Source organism: Suncus etruscus, chromosome 2, assembly GCF_024139225.1.
Source record: "Suncus etruscus isolate mSunEtr1 chromosome 2, mSunEtr1.pri.cur, whole genome shotgun sequence".
Taxonomy (NCBI): Eukaryota; Metazoa; Chordata; class Mammalia; order Eulipotyphla; family Soricidae; genus Suncus; species Suncus etruscus.
The window spans coordinates 150581987-150609869 of NC_064849.1; the positions used below are offsets into that span (position 1 = coordinate 150581987).

The window sequence follows — 27883 nt, forward strand, 5'->3', positions numbered from 1 at the left end:
TCCTTATATAAGTGCCACATTTTGGATAAAATCCATTTCATCAATGATGCCTTTGCGACATCTGGCGGTCCTCAGGATATATAAAAATTACTTTTTGTTTTTTTAAATCTATCAGTATTTGAAATTCCAGTCCAAAAGCCTTTGATACCCCCTAGCGGGGGTACAAAAGCTCTCTGGCCTGTAAGCTAGGAAGTGGACTACCATGAATCCATATGGTGCAAAAGGTCACAAATCTTGAGATGTGGTGACATCATGACAATAGGACACTTTCTAGACAGAAGCTGACCCATTTTGAATATAAAAAGGACCCTGATCACATGTTCCCACACATTTAGAACTATAGAGAAAAAGGGAAAAACTAAGCTCTCTACACAGAAGCTGAACACTAGTGTTTGAGGTACCTATAGTTCTCACACTTAAGGAATAACTATCCAGGTTTTATTGCCAGCAAGATCCTTTTACATGATCTAAGAGTTCTGTATATTTCTGTTTCTAGTTGATGCACAACACATGAGAATGTGGGATGAGGGTTGCAGAGAAGAGGTTTAATCGCAGGGTGCGTATTTCTATGTACTCTTTGCTTCCTTTTAAAATTATTAATCTAGCTGCACTGACATTTCTTCTGCATAGTTCTGCTTTTATGTGTATTTCTAGCAAAGTACAGACCCTGACTATAGCTTTATGCAGAAGAAAAAACTGCCCTATAGATTTTTATTCTTCCTCTAAAGCTAAATTCTGTATGAGGAAGAGGCAATAAAGACTGTTTTTAGCACTTCATAATACTCCAGGTCTATTTGCTTTCCACACTGAGAAAACATGACTTTGCTAATTCTTAGCTAAGTAGGAGAAACTTAACATGTACCATGCAGTTGGTTTTAAATTATGAGCCTTGATTAAGTTGCTTTATCAAGAATTTTTCAACCTTTCAAGGATTTTTATGAAAATCTATATCATTTTAAATATAAGCCAATATTTTCAAAAGATTTTTAAAGAAAATAATTTGTTTCCTAGATTTTGTTTCAGGATTAATATTTAGTAGATATCTAATTTTTATTTTTAAGCAAATAATAGTTTATGTGTAACAATTACAACTAAATAGCAGACTCACTTCTCTGACAATGTTCTAAGATTACTTTAACCAATATTACTAAATTACATCTTAAGTTTTCTTGATCTCCTAATGAAACTGATATATTTTAAGTTATAAAAAATATATACAAAGTCCTCCTTCCAAAATGAATTTAAATTTATATGTAATTTCAAAAATAGTCATATAAATTAAAAAGTTCTCAGGTTCCTTTTCTTAGTTACATACTGCTTTTAGAGAAATAAATTCCTTTGATAATTATAGATTGAAATTTTAAATGGATACATTTCTTTAAAAATTACTCCATATACTCCACTTTAATAATATAGCATCATATAAAACAAAAAGTGATTGATATCACATTATCTTGTCATAGTTTAAAAGGATCTTGCTTAGCTCAGGAAAGATATTATATAAAAATTTAATGTAAATTATTTTTAAAGACACTGACAAAAAAGGAAATATCACTCTAATATCTGCTGACATTTTAGATTGCAACAGATGGTTTGATAAAGTAAAAACTATAATGATATCTATTAAGTAAAATAATGTCATTTAATAAATAGTATTTATTCCTCCAAATGTACTTTTTACATTATAATCAATATTACGTGTAAGCTAGAAAAATGACTATAGATATACCTCTTAGTATGGCAAATCTTTTTCATTGTTTAAGCAATAATTATTATCCAGATTAACTGAATTTATAATTTTCCAATATTTAATGACTTTTATAAAACAGGTAAAATATAACTATATTTATATATTATAATTATATATAATTATATATTATATATATATATATAAATATATATATATATAAATAAATATATATATATATAAATATATATATAACTTATTATATAAGTTATATATTTATAACTTTTATAAAACAGGTAAAATATAACTATATATAAAATAAGTAAAGTCAAATTCTTTTTTTCTTTCTTTAGTGACTTAAAAAATAACTGAAATTTCTATGGATTACACAGTTAAAAAGTTATTGATGGTTGAGTTTCAGTGTTGCAATACCATACCTTCACCCAGTGTATATAAAGTCTTATTGTTTTCTTGAGTCTGGATTTTGGAAGTAGATTTGTAAACATTATGCAGAATTTTCCTATGTGATGCTCAAGAATTGTTTGAAGAACTGTCAAAAATAAATCCTAACCACAATAAAAAATACAAAGAAATAGTGATTTTTCCATGATAAGTATTAAAGTAATTATGTTTTGTGAAAGTCATATTGGAAGCATCATAAAGAAAAACAGAAGAAAGATTAAGAAAAATGAGATACTAAAATGAGAATAAAGATGAAAGATGTTAGCTATGAAGGCATTGATATAGATACAACATACGGATAATTGGTATATGAAAGACAAGTGCTAAAGAAATAAAATAAGGAAACAATTTGAAGAGAAAATGTCAGTTATGAAAATCTAGAAACAAATTAAAATTTAAATTTACAGATTGAAAGGAAACATTTCCTTGGGAAAACTGACACCAAATGATAAACATTAAGACACACTGGTAAGAAAACTGATCCTGAAAGATGAAGAAACTATTCTTTTACCTTTCAGATAAATACATCAAATTACTTGAAAAGGGATGGGATCAAATGGCAGAGAATATGTCTAGATTGTGTGAGGCCAGAGGTTTAATACCCAGAACTACATGGCCCTCATGAGCATTAGTAGGTGTAGTAAAGATGGCCACTAGGAGCACATTAAGTATAGCCTTAGTTGGCCCAGAGCAGAGCTGGATATATCCACCTAAATAGTAGTAACTGACAACAAAAGTCACAGCAATAACGAAATATCAACTAATTAAAGGAAAAAAGATTTGCAATTTCCAAAGCTACATCGAGAAATGGTGATACTTGGCTGCAGTCTTTGGAGAAACAATGAATTACTTCATAAATATGTAACCCAGTCAAACTGTCATCCAAGATAAAAGACAACAGATAAAAATGACGTACATGTGTAATAGTCAAAGAGACAACTATCATGGTCCTCTCTTAAGCTACTAAGTCTAAACTTCAGCAAACTGAGTGACAAAGAGAATTGAATACACATACATTTACAAGTAATATAGAAAAAATTTAGGATGATGGTAAGGAACATACATATAAACGGTATGATTAAAATCATACAGTTTGTAAATAACAGCAGAAAAAAATTAGGCAGGAACTAGGGAAAAGTTTAATGTTTGGTGGTTACATTAATTTCCTTAACTCCTATATCAAAAAAGAGCTAAAGATATCCCTCAAATATAGTTTCTAATTTGCGGGGGAAAAGAGTAACTACACTGCAGCTGGTTTATAAACTGATAACAGTAAATAATAAGCAGGTTAAGGAGGAAAATTAAAACTTGGATAAAGACCATTATAGAGGTATGAACTACCTAGGTTTTCACCTCCTTTAGACCTAAAAGTTGATTGATTCCAGAACTCTGTAGCAACGCAATCAGCAAAAGCTATTTACAAATCATCTTTCTAACCAGAGAATTGGAAGGGAAAGTTTTTTAAGTCAAAGAGCTAACCATATTATTATTTTTTTGTTAATTCTTTTTTCTTCTAAACTCAGTCATGCTAATATTTTAGATCAGGAAGAGATGCCTAACATGCAAGAGGATTGGAAGAGTTTCTGCTTCTCCGATGATCTTACCACTTCAGCCCTATGAATTGCTCTTAAGGAATCTCAACTTTTCTAGCCCATTAGCCAGCAAAAGGAGTTCTCTTAGGTAGTTTGTGGTTGAAACTGCTGAAAGAAAACAAGAGGACTAGGAAATTTCTAATTTTGAATATGAATCATTAGAAATCTCAGGTTATCACAAACTGTTCCTGAATAAAGAAGCAAAGCAGCAACTTCAACATTTGAACTATAATATAACAAGACAAAAAGCTTAAAACCAATTTCTGAATGACTCATGTGAAGGACAGAACTGAAAACAGAGCTGACACTACAACTAACACCCATACAAGGTGAGACAGAACTTGAAGTAGGAAACTAACCAGGTTGATTACTTGTAAAAACAAACTCACAAACACATTAATATTCATATAATCTTCCCAAAAATGTTAATTTGTTACTTGATTTTCACAAGTAATCAAAAGGATTCATGGTCTCACCATGACATTAAGGTCCAAGATACAACAGAATATTTCTCAAAATAAAAAAGGCCAGGAAAACCTACCAAATCATAACAAAAACAATAAACACAGATGCCAAATCTTAGAATGATTTATAATTAATATATTCATTAATAATTCTTTAAAACAACTATTAAAATAATACCTCATAAAATAAAAATATTCTTGAATAATTGAAGAGTATTTAAATTACTTTCCAGTTTTAATTGTAAGATAAAAAAATTCCAGTAAATAAAAATTTTGCAGACTCAGTGATATAATATTGAAAAGCAGAAAAAGAATTAGTAGGCATGAAGTTAACAATGACAGGCTAAATAATGGTCCCACAATGTATATCATGTCCATAAACCAAAACCTTAAATGTCACTGTGCATGTGGAAAGAGACTGTCAATTTAGATTAAGTCAAAGATTTTGAAGTAGAGGTTATCCTGGATTACTGGGGTGGGTTTTGATACAATAGCAGCAGTTGATGAAAAAGGGGTACAAGGTCAGGGAAATAGAAAGTAGAGGTACACATGCCTAGCATATATGAAGCCTTGAGTGGCCTTCCAACACTGAGGGCTGTGGACCACCAAGTTTCTAGCCCAATCCATCAGGTCTATCCTGCCAGGCCAAACATTTGGGAGTTGCTCCTAGACCTTTCTAGCACCACTATGGGAGATCACCATTAAAAAAATAGGGTGAAGGCCAAGGGAAATCCCTCTATAATATCTCCAATAGTTACTGTTCCTATGCGGGGGGGGGGGCTGTGGTGGAGAAAAAATAAGCACAAAATAATCACATTATCCATATATATTTATTTATTTATTTTTTGACTTCTTTATTTTGGTGTAGATATTGAAGTTGATGTCTCCTATTTTATTTTATTTTATTTTATTTTATTTTATTTTCTCTTTCTCTTTCTTTTTGCACTCCGGCATAGTTTGATTTCAGGCCCAAGAATATTGTGTGGTGGTTGTCTTTATTGCTGTAGAGCTCATGGGATATTTAATTTGATATTTCTTTCTGTATTGTTGTGGTGCTTCAATTTACCTTTTTCATGTCCTCTCTCAAACTGAGGTTGAATGCCTCTAGAAGGACTCCGCCCATTTTTAGCTTATTTGATTTTTCTTTTCTTTTCTTTTCTTTCTTTCTTTCTTTCTTTCTTTCTTTATTTATTTTACCCCCATTCTATTGCTTTTCTTTCTTTCAAACAAAACGACATAATTATCTAGCTCCGCCTCTCAAATAGAGGGGGAAATAAGGGAGGGTACCAGGACCAAATAGATATATGATCACTAAGTAGTAAGCTAGACACAGAGGGGACCACCTACTCTAGCAGCCCCGGGGGTGATGGTAGGGGATATGGGTTGCAGGGAAAAGAATGGGGATGGGGGGAGGACAACTTTGGTGATGGGTATTCCCCTGATTCAATGTTAGATATGGGCCTAAAATACTACTGTAAAAGATATGTAAACCAATATGATCAAAATAAAAATTATAAAAAAAATAGGGTGAGTATGATAACAGAGAGAAGGAAATCTTGAAGAAGCCATTAGTTTCTTGAAAGAAGTCTTTAGTTTCTTTAGCTGCTCTGAACAGCTCCATTTTAACAATCTCTATTTTGCATTTTAAACATTCCTGCAAAATATTTTTATTCTTGAAAATATCAAAGAACCTGGGAATCATGGAGCAACACAGAAACCCTGTGCTACTATGTCCTGCAACAATATGATACATAGACTGGAATTACATGCTTTGAAGATAGAAAAAGGGACTAAAGCAGGTCATTAATTTATGATAATGGGGTCATACTCCCAAAAAGAAACCAACCATAAATTTGTATATTCCTAACAACTAAACTTTAAAACACTTAAAGAAAACATGGCAGTCTGAGTGAGAGGGATAGACTGAATAATCCCACTTATGTGTGGAATATATATATATATATATATGTTTTGGGGTTTTTTTTTTTTTGGTAACACCTGGCAGTGTTTCAGGGTTACTCCTGGTTCTATACTCAGAAATTGCTGCTGGCAGGCTTGGGAGATCATATGGGATGCCATGGATCAAACCCAGGTCATACCGGGTCATCCGTGTGCAAGGCTAATAGTCTACCACTGTGCTATCACTCCAGCCCTAAAAAGAATTCCAGGAGGGTGATCCATGGTATTAAGCTTGCCACAAACAGGGAAGTATAGATAAAGCAGAGAAGATGCCACTATGACAATGATAATTGGAAATGATCATTCTGGAGAAGAACTGAATGCTGAAAGCAGATAAAGTGATATGCACATACCCCTTCATTAACAATCGTGCAAACCACATTGTCAAAAAAAGGGAAAATATTAAAGGAAAAGAGGGGGGGAAAGACAGACAGAGCAGACAGACAGACAGAGAGGGAAAAAATGCCAGAGAGGCAGGTGGAGGGGAGGGAACCTGGGGACTTCAGTGATAGGAAATGTGCACTGGTGAAGGGTGTTCTAAATTGTATGAAAGAAACTCTATCATGAGCAACTTTTTAACTGTACCTCAAGGTGATTCAATAAAAATGTTATTAAGGGCCCGGAGATATAGCACAGCGGTGTTTGCCTTGCAAGCAGCTGATCCAGGACCTAAGGTGGTTGGTTCGAATCCCGGTGTCCCATATGGTCCCCCATGCCTGCCAGGAGCTATTTCTGAGCAGATAGCCAGGAGTAACCCCTGAGCACCGCCGGGTGTGGCCCAAAAACCAAAAATAAAAAAAAAAGTTATTAAAAAAAGGAAAGATATTTCAGAATTAAAGTAAAAACAGATACAGAGTAAGTAATAAATATCACCAAGATATATATGATTTGAGCAAATAAATCAACAGGACCTAACTCTCATTTGTAGACTATCTGTCCATCATAGCAAAATACACCCTTACTTAGAAGTCAAGTTAACATGTTTTACAATAATGTCAGTATCTATGTTTGGGGCACACAGTGTGTCTACTCTGCACCACCACCAAAATGCCAATATCTCTTTTCCACTGTTCCTTTATTTCTTCTTATATGCCCCCTTTCTCCTGATCTTAACATCTTCATTTGGTAACCTTAGTTCACTTTATCCGAGCCTAAGGGTTTGTTTTCAGTGGATCTTCCTTTATATACCACACATAAATGAGATCCTGTCTTCTGATTTATTTTGCTTCATAACCTCTAGCTTTGTCTGTGCTGCAGCTAACTGCCCAATAACATCTGTACTTATAACAGAGTATTATTATATGATTGTGTGTGTACATACGCAGGCACACACATATATGAAAAGATGTCCAGGAGTGCAATTACTGGTAGTTATTTTTCCTCCTTTTCTTTACCAAGATGTCTCACATATGAAAACTATTAACTTGACTACGGTGTCACATCCCTGGGTTTATAGCACTATAGCTTGCAACTAAATCATAAGAAATTAGGATCAAAAAAAATCTTAGTAAAAAAGTGGCCAGAATGATAGTACAACAGGTAGGGTGATTGCTTGTACATGACCAACCAGTGTTCAACCCTGGCATCCCATATGATCCCCAGAGCACTGCCAAGGATGATTCCTGAACATAGAACCAGGAGTAAGCACTGAGCACTGCTGGGCATTGGCCCACCCCAAATCTCAAAATATAAATTAGAAAAAAAATCTTTTTAAAACTAAAAATACATAAAACAAAGAAAAATCATTGATGTCAAATGTTAGTCTTTATAAAATGTAATAAAATTGATCAAAATTATGTGACTCCTTTCTTTTACTCAGAGGGAATAGTCACTATTATAAAAAAAATAAAAAATAACAATATCACTCCCTACTCTCACAAAGCACTAAAAGCCTATTAAAATATTACAAAAACTCTTTGAATATAAATTATTTAGAAAAAAATGAAACCAGTATTACCTTGATTATTAAAAACAGTTGGATGTATCACTAAAGTTACAAAGCCCAGAAAATTACAGAGCTAGAGAGAGAGAGAGAGAAAAAATACCTCTAAATGAAAACACAAAAGCTTAGAACAGCTAAAGCAATCCTAAGAAAAAAGGAGGTGCTAGGCATTGTGTTCTCTGGTTTTAAACTGTATTACAAAACTATAGTAATCAAAACTGTATTGGAGGGGCTGGAGTGACAACGCAATGATTATGGCATTTGCCTTGCATGTGGGTGACCTAGAATGAACCTCGGTTCGATCCCTGGTGTCCCTATATGGTCCCCCAAGCCAGGAGCGATTTCTGAGCACATAGCTAGGAGTAATCCCTGAGCACCATCAGGTGTGACCCTCCCAAAAAAAACAATACAACAAAAAATTTAATAAATACCTGTATTGGAATAAAGATACATCAGTGGGCTAGAACTGAGAGCTCCAAATGAAATTCTCAATTTAAAAGTCTCCACAGCTCCTGTCTTCTTAAATGAGAAGAGAAACATCCTATTTATTTTATCAGATTATTTATTAATAATAAATGTATTCGTTTGTTACTTTGTTGGACACATTCTTCCCTTTTCTCCCAAACTTACTGGAAAATAATAGTAACCAGAGGAAATATAATGACATCTAAAAGTGCTTTAAAAATAATTAGCCAATAATGATTTTTATACAACGGAGCATTGTATAGAAAAAATTTCTGACAAAGACATTTCTAGATAAAGGCAAGTAATTTATTGTAAACAGATCTGTTTTAGGATATTCTAAGTGAATTAGTTGAAATCCTAGAGATTTGAATGATGCTAGGTAGCTAGATAGTTAAGATAGTAGGCAATGTAAGGAATGTAAGAAAATCGTAAATAGACAAATGATTAACATAGAAGACTGAATTTGTAATCTTACGATTCCCTTACTTTTAAGTCTTCTCTATCTTTTTTTTCTTAGCTATGCTTAAACCCAGGGCTTAAGCCTGGCTCTGCACTTAGGGATCACTCCTGGGGAATATATCGGTGCCAAGGATTAAATAGAGTCAGCCACATCCAAAACCAGCACTCTACCCACTATGCTATCATTATGCCCTCTCTAACTTATTTTTAAAAGGCATGACTTTATAAGATATGATTGGATTAGCAAGTGAAAGCAGAGATTAACAGAGGGGAATATATTAAGTTGAGAAGCTTCTGCACCTCAAAGGAAATAGCGCCCAGGATACAAGAGCTACCCACTGAGTGGGAGAAACTATTCGCCCAATAACATCAGATAAGGGGCTAATCTCCAAAATATACAAGGCACTGACAGAAATTTACAAGAAGAAAAACGCAGAATGGTCTCACTCATCTATGGGTTTTAAGAAAAATGAAAGACACCCTTGTAATAATAATTTTCAGACACAAAAGAGAAAAGAGCTGGAAGTTCCAGCTCACCTCAGGAAGCTCACCACAAAGAGTGATGAGTTTAGTTAGAGAAATAACTACATTTTGAACTGTCCTAATATTGAGAATGTACGAGGGAAATGTAGAGTCTGTTTAGGGTACAGGCGGGGGTTGGGTGGGGAGGAGGGAGATTTGGGACTTGGGTGATGGGAATGTTGCACTGGTGATGGGTGGTGTTCCTTTTATGACTGAAACCCAAACACAATCATGTATGTAATCAAGGTGTTTAAATAAAAAAAAAAATTTAATCCCATAAAAAAATGGGGAGAAGAAATGGACAGACACTTTGACAAAGAAGAAATACAAATGGCCAAAAGACACATGAAAAAATGCTCCACATCACTAATCATCAGGGAGATGCAAATCAAAACAACGATGAGGTACCACTTTACACCACAGAGAATGGCACACATCACAAAGAATGAAAATAAACAGTGTTGGTGGGGATGTGGAGAGAAAGGAACTCTTATCCACTGCTGGTGGGAATGCCATCTAGTTCAACTTTTATGGAAAGAGATATGGAGATTCTTCCAAAAACTGGAATACAGACCAGGCAAAGGGCCTGTGTTGAGGTGTATATAGGGTGCATTTACTGTACTTCCTTTTTCTATACAGTGTAAAGAACACAGCCTATGGTAAGAAGTAGGAGGCCTTATCTTTCTTTTTTTTTTTTTTTGTGCAGTCACAGAAATAATTATACTGAGAACTATCATAATAAAATCTGACTGAACGGGGGAAGTAGAAAGGCTGTCTAAAGTACAGGCTGGTGTGGGGTGGGGAGGAAGGACACTTGGAATATTGGTTATGGGAATGTTGCACTGGTGAAGGATTTTATATATATTAAGAAGCCTCTCGTGTTTCTTTTCTTTTCTTTTCTTTTCTTTTTCTTTTTCTTTTTTTTTTTTTTTTTTTTGGCTTTTGCACTACACCTGGCTGTGCTGTGCTAAGGAATCACTCCTGCTTCTGTTTATGCCTGGTTGTGTTATTCATGAAACTAAACACAGTGTTTGGGATCAAATTTGGGGACAAGTTTGGGCTAGCTCTCTTGCCCTAATACTAATTTTAAAATAGAAATGATTTGGGAGCCAGTATGATAGTACAGTGGATAGGGTATTTGCCTTGCATACAGCCAAGCCAGATTCAATCTCCAGCTCCCTACACCAGCCAGGAGTAATTACTGAATGCAGAGAAAGAAGTAACTCCTGAATACTACCAACTGTGGCTCAAAAACTGAAGTAAATTAATTAAATTCAAATAACCTTTAAGACTTTGAGGTACAGAAAGGCTTTATTTTAAGGGGAAAATAATATCTAGAGAAGAGAAACTTTTTCTAAGTACTCATTACATAAAAATTATAAAATTCTACTTATCAGGGATCAGAGAATGCTAAATGGTAGAGTCCCTGTTTATAGTTCGATCCCTAGCACAGGCCTGTACTAAAGTTGGAACTGAGGTTGGGAATCCCTGGTACAGTAACAAAAGTGTAATTATCCAAGGCATCACACCAAAAGTTGGCAAACACCCCAACTATGTATGCAACCTCTGATACCACACCAACGTGTATGACTCAGACAAACATCCCAACCAAGTATACAAGCTTGAGATGAACATTCCAACCAAATGTGCAAGCACTGCAAACCTGGCAAGTGCTACAACGAAGTGAGTAAAGCAACCAGTTGTTTGGTCTCTACTCCCTTTTGCTATCATTAAAAAGCAACATGGAAAGGGAAAAACCATCTATTATAGACTATAGAACATTATTAAGAGAGTGAAAACAAGTAGAGTAGAGAAATACATGTATAGCAAAGGGTTTGTCTCATCCCAGCCATTGATATAGCCATCATCTCTCTTTTAAATATATTTTATATCAAAATCAACAAAATAAATAATAAATAGGAGTATGAAAAACATTTCACCAAGGAAACTTTCATCCAAATGTTCAATATATGTTTACAATAAATACATAAAAGCACTGTTCACAATCATAAATAATCAGTTTTGATTATGTCAAAAAAAGTTTGCAATGGTGATGTGACATAACAAGATCATTTATACTTCTGGTAAGAAGGTCAATTAACAATAACTTTAGAAAATAGTTTCTTAAATTCAAAAGCTGAAATGTATATGAACCAGCAATTTTACTTCTAGGTATATACTAAATAGATTGTCGTACACCTACCAAGATTGACATATATAACTGCATCAAGAAACATTGTTCATAAAAGCTAAAAACGTGAAAACAATCTATGCATCAACTATGGAATGGGTAATAAATTGAATCTATTACATACAAGGCATTCTATATAGTAAAAAAAATGTACAACTTTAGTTACATTCAACTACTGGATAATTTCACAAACATCATGCCTAGCAAGTGAAAAGAAAATACACATTATTTAATGTATGGAATATTTGTAATGGAAATTTAGAATAATAGTAATCACTACCATTACTATAAATATTAGCAAGGATATAGAAAAATTCAAAGCTTTGAACACTGATGCTGGTAACATAAGATGGTGGAGTCTCCATGGAAAAACAAAATTACAGTTTTTCCAAAAATAATATAAAGGACTGGAGAAATAGTGAAAGTATTAAAGCACTCCATTTCATGAAGCTAATCCTGATTTGATTATATTTGGTCCTCTATGTAACACCAGGAGTTATTCCTAAGCACAGAGACACAGATACAAATGGATGTCCCCCCATTTTAAACCATGCATTTAAATAAAACAAAAAATTATCATATAAAAAGCAATTTTTATATCTGGAACAACATTCAAAGCATTAATTTAATGTACATATTTGAAAAAATCTGTACACTCATTTTTCATGACAATATTATTCATAAAAGCCAAAAATTTGTCTGGAAGTATCACATGTCAATTTAGAATGAATAAAGAAAATGAGTATTTACATTCAATGATAGATAAATCACTATGCAATATGGAATATTATGTAGTTCTTAAAAAGGGAAGAAAATTTGGCCACAAACTATTACATTAATCAGTCTCTAAAAATTTTAATAAGTGAAAACTTTATAAGTAAAAATAAGTCAAATAGAGGAAAATATTGTATAATCTCCCACATATCTACCTAGATCACAATCATAAAATCAAAATGTAATGCCTAAGATTAAAAAAGAATATAGAGGCTTATTCCATAAGTACAGTATAAAAATTCTGTAAATGTGTAGTGATAATAGTTATACAAAATTATAAATGTATCTATCTCTACTAAATGGAGATTTAAAAAACAATGGTTAAAAAGGTCAAGTTTTATGTATTTTTTTGCTCTTTATTTGCTTGTTTGTTTTGGGGTGGGGTCACACCTGGTGGTGCTCAGGGATTACTCCTGGCTCTGTGCTCAGAAATCACCCCTGGCAGGCTCAGGAGACCATATGGAATGCTGGGAATCGAACCACTGTCTGTTTTGGGTTGGCACATGCAAGGCAAATACCCTACTGCTGTGCTACCTCTCCAGTCCCTTATATATTATTTTTAAGGAAAAAAAATCTAGATGACAATGCAAAAAAGTAAAACTGGACTTTAGTTCTAGAGAAAGAAAAATGATAGTGTTTGGAAGAAGTATGGGGGTTATTCAAGAATGCTAGTAAAGTAGGTGTTCTAGGGGGTTAGTTATCAGTGGCAGTTAAGATGTAATCACTGTGTTTAAATAAAGATAATTATAAAAAAATAAATAAACAAATATAAAGAATTGTATATGAATGGCAATCAGTCCATATACAATCATTATTAATAAAATAAAAGAACAAAGAAAATGAAAAAAAAAGAATTAATTGCTTTTCAATATAAAGATCCTCCAAAAACTGGAAATTGATCTCCCATACGATCCAGCTATACCACTCCTAGGGATATACCCAAGGAACACAAAAATACAATACAAAATCTCTTCCTCACACCTATATTCATTGCAGTGCTATTTACAATAGCCAGACTCTGGAAACAACCAAGATGCCCTTCAACAGATGAGTGGCTAAAGAAACTGTGATATACATACACAATGAAATACTATGCAGCTCTCAGGAGAGATAAAGTCATGAAATTTTCCTATACATGGATGGAATCTATTATGAAATCTATTATGCTGAGTGAAATAAGTCAGAGGGAGAGAAATAGATGCAGAATAGTCTCACTCATTTATGGGTTTTAAGGAAAATGAAAGACATTTTTGCAATAATTTCAGAGGCAAAAGAGATGAGGGCTGGAAGGTGCAGCTCATGACATGAAGCTCACCACAAAGAGTGATGAGTACAGTTAGAGAAATAACTACATTGAGAACTATCCTAACAATGTGAATGAATGAGGAAAGTTATAAGCCTGTCTCGAGTACAGGAGTGGGTGGGGTGGGGAGGGAGGGAGATTTGGGACATTGGTGGTGGGAATGTTGCACTGGTGAAGGAGGGTGTTCTTTACATGACTGAAATCATACAACTACAATCATATTTGTATCACGGTGTTTAAGTAAAGATAATTTAAAAAATTAAAAAATAAAATAAAAGGCATAATAAAAAATAATTAATTGCTTTTATGATGATTTATGAGATTTCACATGTAAGTTTTATAACATTTAAGACTGATACTTGTTCAATCTGGCATGCGGCCAACCTAGGTTAATCCCTAGTGTCCCATATGGTCCTCAGAGCCTAAGAGGAATGTGATTTCCAATTGCAGAGCTATGAGTAAGCACTGTGTACCACTAGGTGTGACCCAGTAACCACACACCACACACAAGCACACACACACACCCACACACCACACACACACACACAAATTGGTATCCTTGTCATGCTCATATATATTTTATAATAAAATGATATAAGTATCAAATGTTCATGATAACATGCATACTAAAATAAAACAAAATATTCCACAATGTATATCATTCTAATTTATATCTACCAGCAGCAATGTATTTAGAATCTGCCACTCTTGGGCTTGACTCCTAAATTGACTTGAACTGTGACATTTAGTGTGTTATTTTATTTGGGGATTACCCCGCAATGCTCAGAGTTTCTCCTGACTTCTTGCCCAGGTTTTATTCCTGGCCTTGCTTGAGTACCCATACAAAGTGCTTGGAATTAAAAACCACATACCATATACATTAAAATAATACTACCTTAACCTTATATGATTTCTTCAACTCCTGAAATTTTTATTTTATTCTATTTATTTGACATTTCCCCTATTTCTACTGATTTATTGTTGCTTAATATCATCAACTATATTTCTATTTTTTTTTTTTTTGGTTTTTGGGCCACACCCGGTAACGCTCAGGGGTTACTCCTGGCTATGTGCTCAGAAGTTGCTCCTGGCTTGGGGGACCATATGGGACACCGGGGGATCGAACCGCGGTCCGTCCAAGGCTAGCGCAGGCAAGTCAGGCACCTTACCTTTAGCGCCACCGCCCGGCCCCTATATTTCTATTTTTATAGTGAAGGAAATAAGAGTGTCATAGAAAGTTTCAGGATGAAAGTTTATGTAAGAACATAAAATATGTTGCCAGACAAGTAATAAATGCTCTAATCATACGAGTCAATATTTTTTCTTTAATAGATAAATTTCTTAAGACTGAAAAGAGAACACAGTGGTTAGGGAACACATCACCTTTATCATATCAGTATATACTTTTTAATATACCGTGTAGTACTATTTGTTAGTCTTCATCAAATATATACAGTTAAGGATTGCAAACAAAAATTTTATTACTTAAGTAAATTATCAATGTATATATGTTTTCCATTTCTTTCCATTTATATCTATATCTATATCTATATATATCTATATCTATATATATATATATATATATATTTGGGGTTTTTTTGGCCACACACCCAGTGATGCTCAGGGGTTACTCCTGGATATGCCCTCAGAAATCACCTCTTGACTTGGAGTACCATATAGGATGCCGGGGGATCGAACCCACGGTCCATCCTAGGCTAGTGCCAGCAAGGCTGATGCCTTACCACTCCATGCCACCACTCTGACCCTATTTCCGTTACATTTGTTCTTATTATTGATCCTTCAGATATTTTCAAATCAAAATATTTTTATTATAAATTATTATTTGCGGGATAGAGGAGGGATAACCTGGTAGTACTCAGAACTTACTCCTGACTTAATACTCAATGATCACTCCTAGACTGGGGAGTTTATGAGGGTAACAGAGTTTGAATTTGGTTTGTTCCACTGCAAGACAAGTGCCTTATTACTGTATTATTACTTTAGCCCCAAATAAATGCTTATTGAGAACTTTCTCTATTTAAGTTTATAATTATAGTAAATAAGCTTGATAATTGGCCTATCAAGAATTCCCCTAAAGGGGCCGGAGAGATAGCACACTGGTAGGACTTTTGCCTAAGATGTAGAAGGACAGTGGTTCGAATTCTGGCATCCCATATGATCCCCTGAGCCTGCCAGGAGTGATTTCTGAGCATAGAGCCAGGAATAACTCCTGAGCGCTGCCAGGTGTGACCCAAAAACAAAAACAAACAAAAACAACAACAACAAAGAATTCCCATAAAGGCAGCCACTCTCACATTCAACAAAGCATCCTCTGAAACTAGAGTACTTAAGTGTGCAACTGCTTATAAAGCTTATGCCTGGCTCAATATGAGGACATTATCATAACCAGCTTCTTTTGCCCTAAATTTTCAGATAATACAGGAAGTTTTGTTTTGATCAAACTGAAGTTTGACTCCCTAAAGACCTGAAATTTACTGTGAAGTGACCGAGAGGCAAACAAGGACACTGATAAATAGTGATAAATGGTGCCTCTCCCAAGGCTCTCTCGACCAGTTTGCAGTAATTATGGAAAGTGACTTGATTAGCTGTGTGTGTCACAGCTAGTCAATGCTACCATCTATATTCCTTGTATGAGTACCATATAATATCTGGGTTTTGGTTTGGTTTTCCAGCCGACTTTTTCGGTGCCATACAGATTGGCAGGTCCTATATATACTAACAAGCAAAACTGACAGAAAAACTTAGACAAAATTTTTTTAAGAATCCTTACTGCTACAGTGCCCCTCTTTATAATAACAGACTTTTGCAAATGGAATTTTAGAGTAGATATTTTAAAATTGTTATGTTTTGTAACAAATAAAGTATGCAAAAAAGTGAATAAAGAAAAAAAAAGAGGGGCCGGAGAGATAGCATGGATGGTAAGGCGTTTGCCCTTTTCATGCAGGAGGTCATCAGTTCGAATTCCGGCGCCCCATATGGTCCCTCTTGTGCCTGCCAGGAGCCAATTTCTGAGCGTGGAGCCAGAAATAACCCCTGAGCACTGCCGGGTGTGACCCAAAAACCACAAAAAAAAAAAAAAAAAAAAAAAAAGAAAGAAAAAAGAAAAGCATTCTCAGAAGAATCGTTGGTCTATACTAGATTATAGATATACCAGTTTGTTTACATTTACTTAAGTTATTATAAAATAACATCAAACATTTTCTAATTTATAGTTGAAAAATTACTCCCTTGGGTCAAGATCGATGCCTTTACACAATTGACCTGGGTTGGGTCCCCAACATCCCAAATAGTCTTCTAAGATCTCCCAGATTTGATCCCTAAGCACAAAATCAGCAGCAAGTGGCTCAAAAATTAAAAACAGACAAACAAAAACTCCATCTTCTCTCCTTACAATTAATTTCTTTAAGATAACTCTTCAGTATCAATTTAAAGTTAATTTAGAGTAGTACTAATAGTAATTTATGAAACATTTTTGTATATAATCTAATTATATTTTGACAGAATAGAGACTGACAAAGAATATAACTTAGGATATAACTCCCTCAAAAGCAAAGATTGTGATTTCTATTTCCTTTCTGATGTCCTAGTTTAATTAGTCTAAATATTTGTATGCTTCCCAATGGACAGAGAACTTATACAAACCAAAAAATTGACAAAATTTTATCAGTTTCTTCATCAAATTGGCTATGAAAGAAATCACTTAATTTGATTAAGTAATGAGTTTGTTAAGAGGCACTATAATATACAGTTACTTTAAAAAATGTTTCTTCTTCCTCATATCAAAACATTAAAATTAAGTCATTGTAGAGCTTTTGAATCTGGAAATTAAACTGCCTTACTGTATAATGAAAATGTGTTTTTTCTAAGAATGACAAATTTATGTACATTCTAGTTTTTATTATACTATTGAAAATATACTTACACTTACTACAGTTATGCCTTATATTATCATTGGCCTTTGTATTGGTTAACAAACTGTTCACTTAGCTATATTAGGACATCCAAATCACCACCTCTATTTCATTAGGGTGTTTTCATTCTATTTTCAGTGTTAATGTCCATTATATTTGATTCTGTTTGAAATACATAGAGTTTGAATAATCCCTGGGCATGGCCATGTGCAGTCTCCCCATTAAAAGCAATATGAGAAAAGAATTGTGCAATTCACCTTAGTTTAGTGCCTCTCAAATATGTGCTTCTTTAATGTACATGTGAATCAGTCAGAAAATATAAAAATACAAACTTTCATTTAGTTGCTCTTGTGTGGAAATTGAGAATTTTAACTTTTTATATTGCTGTTTCATTGGGAATGTTTGTAGTTAAGATCTTAAGGAATCCATGCAACTTATAATAGTCCTTTTCTTTTCTTTTTGTTTTGTTTTTTGGTTTTTGGGTCACACCCAGCTGCACTCAGGGGTTCCTCCTGACTCTGTGCTCAGAAATTGCTCCTGGCAGGCTTGAGGGACCATATGGACTACCAGGATTCAAACCACCATCCTTCTGCATGCAAGGCAAACGCCCTACTTACATGCTATCTCTTCAGCCTCCCCTAATTGTCCTTTTCTTAACTACATTGCCTCTGCTTCACAAGCCTCAATTCAATTCAAAATTAATAAAATGAAACTTCAATGAGGAAAAAATATACATTATTTAGTGCTATGTATTAACTTCCTTTTGTACAAAAAGGAAAAGTTAAATTATTGCAGGAGTTAATAGAGCTGAAAATGTCAGGCTTATTTAAAGACATCACATATACTTCATAGAAAGCCCATATATATGATATACATATATATATCACATGTGTATACATACATGAGTATATCTATGCATTTGAAAACTTACTGCTATTTTGTTTGGGGTTTGGTCTTTGGGGGGTTGTACTTGGTGATGCTCAAAGGTTACTCCTAGCTCTGCACTCAACAGTTACTCTTGGGGGGAATGGAGAGACAGTACAGTGGTAGGGCATTTGCCTTGCATGCAGGACTGTAGTTCGAATCCCGGCATCCCATATAGTCCCCCGAGTCGGCTGGGGGCGATTTCTGAGCATAGAGCCAGGAGTAGCCCCTGAGCACTGCCAGGTATGACCCAAAAACCAAAAAAAAAAAAAAAACCAACAACAACAACAAAAAAAAAACCTCTTGGTGGTGCTCAAGGAACCTTATGGGATTCCAGGGAACAAACCTGGCTTGACCATGTGCAAGGCAAGTTCCTTGTCATTTTGTTTTAAGACTTTCAACAAAACAACACATTGAACTAAAGGTTTAACTTCACACCTTTAGTGATACACTAGTTTTAAAAAAACAAATTAAAATTAAAATCAAAATTATATTCCTTAGGGAGAAAAAGAAATGTAATTTTAAAAAGTCAAGTTGCTAACTTGAAGTATTTTAGATTAATTACATTGAAGTATTTTAGATTAGATTACATAGTTTCATTTTTAAAACATATCTAAGACAATTTCTATGAATGAAGTTGAGTGGCCTAATCTCTGTAACCCTCTATTTATGCTAAAAAGTATAACTGTAAATTGATGAAGCTTTGACATTGGCATATTCCACCCTCTGTTCTTCTATGTTCCACAAGAGAATAGATTCATAAATTAATAGAAGCATAGAAAGTATTGGGAAAAACAGACACACATTTTTATGAAAAAAAAAAAAAGCCAGATTGGAGTCTTTCAATAAGCTTGGACATTATGAAATATAGCGAATATTATTTCATAGAAAGCTTCTAGGAAATGCTAATCTTTCACATCACAGCTTTAAGACAAAAGAGTTGGAATTTTGCTGTGTTAAAATGTTTATAGATGGGTCTCGTATGACAATCGAGCCTGCATGATGTGACTTTCACAGTCTGTTGGCAGTTTGTAGGCAAGCCATCACACCTGTGACTCAGTGGTTGATTAATGAGTCTTTCAGCTCATTGCTATCATCTGAAAAAGGGCTCTGGCCTTTCTGAGCTTCACTGGTTTATTCGCCTTAAACTGCAGTCTTGCTGTGGTATCTTCCATAGGAAAATCACACCTGGTTAAGGCTAATGAAAACCTCAATACGTCACTTTCTAGACAAGCCAAAACCATGTAAAACTAGACAAAAGATGTATTCAAGTAACACCAATGTAGTATTGTCATAACCTGCCAATCCACGGAATACCATGTACAAAAGTGTTCCTCAATGACATACTTCAGTGTCAACTTTTAGAGTGATAATTTCTGAATTTTTGGTACCTTAACAGGACTTCTACAATGTCAGCTCTTTTTTGCAACATACAGTATCTATTTTCATCAAAATTTGGACAGTAGGCTAGTCATGTAATTGGAATGATCTATAAATAATATGTCCAAAAGGGAAAATGTTAAGCCTTGCTTCAAATTTCTTGTCCTCAGTTGGTCCATTAGAAGTAGATTCTCATCATTGTTTTTTCTCTCTAGTTCTGGCTTTGAAAACAAATGTGTGTTTTCCACCCTATTTTTTAAAAATAGAATCTGAACTAGAGAAGGAAGAAAGGGGGGGGGGAGAGAGAGTGAGTGTTTGGTGGGGGGTGCAAGAGAGAGTAATGGAGAAAAAAAGAGTAGATAATGGGGTCTACTGTGCAAATATTCTCATAAATGGCAAAAGTTGTGGGGAACTATAAAATGAGCATAATAACTTTTCTTCATTTCAGACTTCATATTAAAGCATCATTTTAAAGTACCATGAATTTCTAAAACATCAATAATATTTTTAAACATTAAAATTCATCTTAAGGCAAATTCTTGTTATTTTTTAATGTAGATTTTGGGCCATCATTTCTTTTTCATGGCTCAATATGGTTTGTAAAAAAATAGGTTGAACCATGCATGAGTCAGAAACTTTACTCAGTTACCTAACATTACATTTTGGCAAAGTATCTCAAGACACTTTTTTCACAACTATAAATGTTTCACAACTATAAAAGGAAAGAATAAAGGGGTGGAGTGGTTGTATAGTGGAAGGACACTTGCTTTGCATAGGCCAATCAGGGTTCTATTCCCTGCACCCCAATGTCTAGCTCCATTAGGAGTGATCTCTGAGCATAGAGCCAGGAGTCAACCCTGATCACCAATGGGTGTGGTGCAAAAAACAGAGAGAGAATAAGAGAGAGGGAGAATTAGGATATTTTTCTTTTTCTTTCTTTCTCTTTCTTTCTTTCTTTTTCCTTTTCTTCCTTTCTTTCTCTCTCCCTCCTTCCCTCCTTCCTTCCCTCCCTCCCTCCCTCCCTCCCTCCCTTCCTTCCCTTCCCTTCCCTTCCCTTCCCTTCCCTTCCCTTCCCTTCCCTTCCCTTCCCTTCCCTTCCCTTCCCTTCCCTTCCCTCCCCTCCCCTCCCCTCCCCTCCCCTCCCCTCTTCCCTTCCCTTCCCTTCCCTTTCCCTTTCCCTTTCCCTTTCCCTTTCCCTTTCCCTTTCCTTTTCCTTTTCCTTTTCCTTTTCCTTTTTGGGTCACACCCGGTAGTGTTCAGGAGTTACTCCTGGCTTTGCACTCAGAAATCGCTCCTGTCAGGCATTGGGGGGACGACCTTATGGGATGCCGGGTTTTGAACAGGGGTCTGTCACTTGTGTTGGCCACATGTAAGGCAAAGGCCTTATTGCTTTGCTATCTCTCTGGCCCTAAGATATTTTTCTTCCAACTTTAAAAGCATGCTCTCAACTAATTTTCACTTGTGCAAGTTGTTCTTCCTAAATGCTAGATAGAGTACTTATTTGATGTCTATCTACTAAAGGCGGGATTTAGGGAAGGTTGAGCAAATGAGCATCACTCCTGGGGTGAGGTATTTTTTGATCTGCCAGACCACTGGATACTTATAAAATAATTTCTAGACCACACAATTTTTGGCATATCAGTATACTCATTTGCCCTATCAAGTAGTGGAGCCAGATCACATGATTTTGCAGGTCATATAAAGTCACTGTGGTAATAATCGGTTGCCGAGGGATAGTATGGCAGGTAGAGTGCTTGCTTTGCAAATGGCTAAAACTGGTTTGACACCAGGTACCACATGTCCTGCCAGGACTGATCCTTGAGAACTGAATCAAGAGTAAGCCCTGACACTTCATAAAAAGAACAAGTGCTGGCATAGATGAAGGAAGAAAGGAACTCTCATTCACTGCTGATGGGAATGTTGACTGGTTCAGCCTTCTTGGAAAACAATATATTCCTCAAAAAACTAGAAATTGAGCTTTCAATGACCCAGCAATACAACTTTTTGGAATATACTTAAGGTGCTCAAAAGCACCTTAAGTTCCTATATTCATCAAAGCACTATTTAAAAAGCACTATTTAAAAATAACTAGAAACTGAGAGCAATCCCTGTGCCTAGAACTTATGAATGAATAAAGATACCATGGTATACACATCTACACACTGGAGTACTACACAGCTTTTAGAAAAAGTGAAGTTATGAAATTTGCTTATACATGGATAGATATGGAGAGTATTATTCTGAGTAAAATGAGTTGAGGAGAGGGATAGAGAGAATGATTGCACTCATTTGTGGGATATAAAATAAAAAAAATACAGCATGTTAATAATATTCAGAGACAATAGAGACAAGGTCCAAGAGGACCAGTCCCTGGTAGGATGCTTGTTACAAATAGCAGGGGGAGTACAGTTAGGGCAAAAAAGGGACACTATGACAATGATAGTTGGACATTATCATTCTGGGTGCTGAAAGAAAATAAAGTGATAGGCATGATGCCCCTTCAGTAGCAAAATTGCAAACCAGTGTCTATAATGGAAAAGAGAGAGAGAGTGAGAACACAAAAATGTTAGCCCCAGAGGCAGGCAAGGGGAGGGCAGGAGGGAAACTGAGGACATTGGTAGCAGAAAAATAGAGGCAGCAAGATAGATGCAGAATAGTCTCCCACATCTATGTGTTTTAAGAAAAATAAAAGACATTCTTGCAATAATTTCCAGAGACAAAAGAGAGGAGAGCTGAAAGTTCTAGCTCACAACATGAAGCTCACCACGAAGAGTGATGAGTACAGTTAGAGAAATAACTACATTGAGAATTATCATAACAATGTGAATGAATGAGGGAAGTAGAAAGCCAGTCTAGAGTACAGGCGGGGTGGGGTGGGGAGGAGGGAGATTTGGGACATTGCTGATGGGAATATTGCACTGGTGAAGGGGAGTGTTTTTTACATGACTGAATTCCAAGCATAATCATGTTTGTAATCGAGGTGTTTAAATAAAAATATTAATTAAAAAAAGAAATAAAAACAAAAATATAAATAAAAAAAGAAAATGTGTAGTGGTGAAGGGTGTTGAACATTGTATGACTGAAACTCAATCATAAACAACTCTGAATCTAAAAAAACCAATTGTATTATTATAGTCAACCTTATTAGCAGGGTGTTTAAATAAACAAAAAATTATTTTTCACTGATTTAAACTGAAAAAAAAAATAAAAGTAAACCATGATCAAGCTGGGTGTGGTGCCAAAATAAAAGCAAACAAACAACAAATTGCTAATTGAAAAAAAATTTGCTTTTCTGTATCTTAAGTTTTTTTTTGTTTGTTTTTGTTTTGTTTTGTTTTGTTTTTTTAGAAGGATTTATAAGCAATTGAAGGAGTTTAGGACAAAGTGTGCTACTTTGACAGATTCTCTTCACAGGCTTCAACTGTCATAAACTCCATTTTGAGGAGTTTGATTAATCAGAAAACACTGGTTTTGTTTTTTGTTTTTGCTTATTGGTGGCTTAGAATAGTGTTAATGGTAGGGTTTGTACATAAAATTGTTTAGACATTACTGGTAGATTACAATGCTTGTTTAAGCAACTTTGGTGGGTTTATAATACTGTTACTGGTAGGTTTCATGTAGAAAACATTCCAGCACCACACCCTCCACCAATATCTGCTTCCCTATTGCAATAATCTTATCTCTACCTCCTCACCCCACCCCATCTCAATGTTAAGCTTCCTAGAAGACCAGCTCTCAGTTTCTTTTGCCTTTGAGCATTAAAATACTGCAAAAAAAAAAAAAAAATACTGCTTTTGGGTCAGTGCAATAGAACAATGGGAAGGGTATTTGCCTTGTAGGCAGCTGACCTAGTTTTTATCTGTCCTCAGAGCCCCACCAGAAATGCTCTGAGGAGAGAACCAGGAGTAAATCCTTAGCTCTGCAGGGTGCGGCCATAAAAAACTGAACCAAACCAAACCAAACCAAAATAAAAACACTGGTTTTTATCACTGGAAAAAAACTAAAAGTCAGCATCACACCCAAATCAACTTTGTCACTAAGGACCACACCTCTCATTTATTCTTCTTCAACTACTTTATCTTTTCTAAAATTCATTTCCTCTTCACTACATTCCTTAATCCTGTCCTCCATTTTGATGTTATATTCCACTATTTGGGAAATTTTCACTTCTTCCTGCTGTAATGTTCTTGTTCATTTAATATTAAAATTGATATATTTGAACATCTTTTTAATATAGGAACAAGAGCAAAATAAGTTGGATGAGATGGAAAAACAAAAGGCTCTAAAGAAAGATTACCGGTAGAAAAGTCAGGAAGATAGGCCCACAATATGCAGAAGATAATCCCCTCCAGCCTCCTCCATGGCTCTATAACTATCTTACATCTTTTCTGAATGCCTTACTATCTTAAACCAAGCCAAATGCTCATCCATGCCCCTAATTAAAAAGAAATAAAAGAGCTGGGAGGACGGGCTCAGGGCTCATCACAAAGAGTGATGAGTGCAGTTAGAGAAATAATACACTAACAACTATCATGACAATGTTAATGAGTGAGAGAAGTAAAATGCCTGTCTGGAATGCAGGCAGGGGTGGGGGAGGAGGGAGATGGGGACATTGATGGTGAGAATGTTGCACTGATAAAGCGGGGTATTTGTTTATGACTGGAATCCAACTACAATCATGTTTGTAAATCATGGTGCTTAAATAAAGATATTATTTTAAAAAAGAAATAAATATATCAGTAATAAAATAATTAAAATGTAAGAAAACTTTTTCTCCTATGAACCAACCTTCTTGTCAATATATTTCACAGACCCAGAAATTCAGCCTTAGAGTACAGACAAACTTTCCTCACCCATACTATTTAAAGAGTGGATGTAAAAGAAGTTAGCAAGGAACTGAAAATATCCAAAAAGAATACATATTATTTCCACAGTTCAACAGCATAGGTGTTGTCAGGACTGACAGGTGGATCAGGGTCTTATAATTAGCACAGCATAGGGAGATATGGTACAGCTCCTACTCACCAAACAAATGGCTTTTGTCATATTTAGCTCCTGATGGGGAGTTAAGTATGAGGAAGAGAATTACCAGATCTGTTTATGTTGAATTAATCACTATAAATTTGTTATGTGGAATTTTAGCTTTACAACAATCTCTTGTGAGTCTGGTGAGCCAATTTCCCTATTGGAAACCCAAAAGCCAAATTTTTAAAGCTGAAAACCCAGATAATAGAATTCAATGGAAATATCCACAAAATCATGCTTTAGCCAAAAGGTCAGTTCATCCCCTAGCATTGTAGCATTCACTGAAGAAAATAGCTTGCAAACAGAATTAAACTAACTCATGTATGTTCTCGATAAACCATTTTCTTACATAAAATAAGAAAACTGAGGTTTTTCTTTAAAAAAAAAGTGCCCAAATCTTCCAGGTCTTTTTATATTTAAAAATAACTTACAAAAGTGTAGCAATGGTACATATGTGCAGCATTGGTACCATTAGAGTAAGAGAGTCAATGCACTTTGTGGGCAGGAGTCCCTTCTAACCCAATCCTCAATACCATCCCCTCAGGAGAAATCCTGCAGCAAAAGACAGACTGCTGCCACACCATCTGCTGCCTCCAGGGAGATAAGTTGCACATTTCAAAGTATGGCAGCATTCCACTATAGCATAATGAAGAAAATGAAAAACATATTAGCAAACTGAACACTTTGGGGAAATTTCATTTTCAAATTGTATGCTGTTTTGCTTTTAAAGAAGTAAAATTATTAAATAAAATGTGTGAGAGGAAGCAAATATTCTTCCGCGAAGCAAAATTACAAATGCTTTTACTTTGTGAAAAATAACATAATTTCCAATGAGTGCCATAAAATCACACATAGAACCCATATCCTCAGACCTGTTGTGAGCAAACATAGAGCTTACATGTATGTGCTTCTGTCAAAAATCTAATTTCAGTACTAAAATCCCCTTAGAGTATTTGCTTCATTAGACCAAACAATGAATCAGGAAATAGTTCCCCTTTGTTTTCTCATCAGAAACTGGTTTTGGGGAGAGGTTTGTGAATTCAATTGGAGGCCAACCCAGATGAGCCAGGCCAGAGTACTAACCACAAATACACACACTGTCTTGGAAACATCACCACCTCTCTCTCTCTCTCTCTCTCTCTCAGGTATCTCTGGCTGTACAGTGAGAGATGGACACACTGAAGAAAAAGCTACAAGTACACTGTGAGATTAAGGGCAAATCAGATGCACCGTTCATATTTGACCAAGGCCAGTATTAAACGAGCACTTCTTGTCTGAAGAGCTATCAATCACTTGCCAAGAGTGCCCTCGGATTGTACAGCCCATCCAACCTGTATAAATACAAGGCAGATAGAATGTTAGTGACATTCTACAAGGCCATCTAATCTATGAGTTCTGCAGGCCCTGCAATTGCTCAGGATCAGATGAGGCCACAGAATTGAAAGTAAGAATCTATACTTGTTTTCATTCTCTCCAGTTAAAGGCCTAAAAAGCACAGTGTGGCACGGCCTACACATCTTCCCTTTATCCCACACTCAATTTCAGCACCTGATTTGGTCTTAAGCAGAATAATATTTCCTGTGGTTATTATGGTGTGGATAGAATAGATCTAAAAGTGAAATAAATGTGGGTCCAGAGAAATAGCACAGAAGCTTATAATTTCTGCTCCACAAGCAAATAGTTATGAGTTCAAATCCCTAGCTAGAGTCATCACATGCGGCTAGTCCTATCCTGGCAGTTCTGTTGTTTGAGCCTTGCAGTGCTGCTCTCTGTGATTTTTACAACCATAATCAATTTCTGAATGAGTGGCAGCCAGAAGTAAGTCAACTAAAACATCCTCCTCCCCCAGTGGCACCATAACTAAACTATCAACAAAGGGAAGAAAAGAGAAGGAGGAAAATTAAATAATAAAGAAGTGGAGCCAGAATGATAGTACAACAGGTAGGGTGCTTGCATTGCACATGGCCAACCTGGATTTGTTCCCCGACACCCCCAAGTGTTCCCTCATGCACTGTCAGGAGTAATTCCTCAATGCTTACCTAAATGGTAATCCATGAGCACACCTAAGTGTGACCCAAAAAAACAGAAAAAATTTTGACATTGGTGGTAGGAATGTTGCACTGGTGAAGGGAGGTGTTCTTTTTGCGACTGAAATCCAACTACAGTTATGTTTGTAATCACTGTGTTTAAATAAAGATATTTTCATTAAAAAAAAAGACAAGAAGGATGTTGGGTGGAGATGACACGAAGAAAAAAGCTCTGATGACCCAAAGTCAAAGACAACAGAATCAAAATCTACAACAAATTATATACACATAAACAGGTAAGGGACCTGTTACACTAGCAGTTCAGGAGGCAAAGAGGGGAGGTATGGAATGCATGCTGGGTAAAGGGGTAGAGGGAGGCCAACACTGGTGGTGGGAATGGCCCTAATTCACTGTCACTATGTACCTTAAACATAACTGTGAAAGACTTGTAATTCACATTGGTCACAATAAAAGTTAAAAAATAAATAAAGGAGTAAATGCAAATGTAGTAAGCAGAATTTGAGAAACATTTAAAAAGTGTTTTAAAGTAAAAAAAAATGCAGCCCAAATAATATAACTGTAACCAAATAGCCTAGTTGTGACATACTCTGCTATATTATCTCAAACCTATGGCTAGAATATCTCTCACCTTGTTTACTGACTAACTCAACCATTAGCAGACAGTCACATGTACCCTGGGCTTGTTTCTGTTTCTGTCTATACCTACAATCACCTAAAGTTAGCTCTCACTTCTGTGATCTGTCACTCTACTTTT

At 35.3% G+C, this 27883-nt stretch overlaps 1 protein-coding gene and 1 non-coding gene across 2 annotated transcripts in view; both read right to left on the minus strand.

The window, feature by feature from the left end:
- Positions 1 to 27883, minus strand: part of KIAA0825 (KIAA0825 ortholog) — a 390853-nt gene that overhangs the window by 165556 nt on the left and 197414 nt on the right. The window lies entirely within an intron of this gene.
- On the minus strand, positions 10099 to 10228 carry LOC126002728 (small nucleolar RNA SNORA51). The gene has a single exon (XR_007493389.1). It is a non-coding gene; the product is annotated as a small nucleolar RNA SNORA51 (small nucleolar RNA).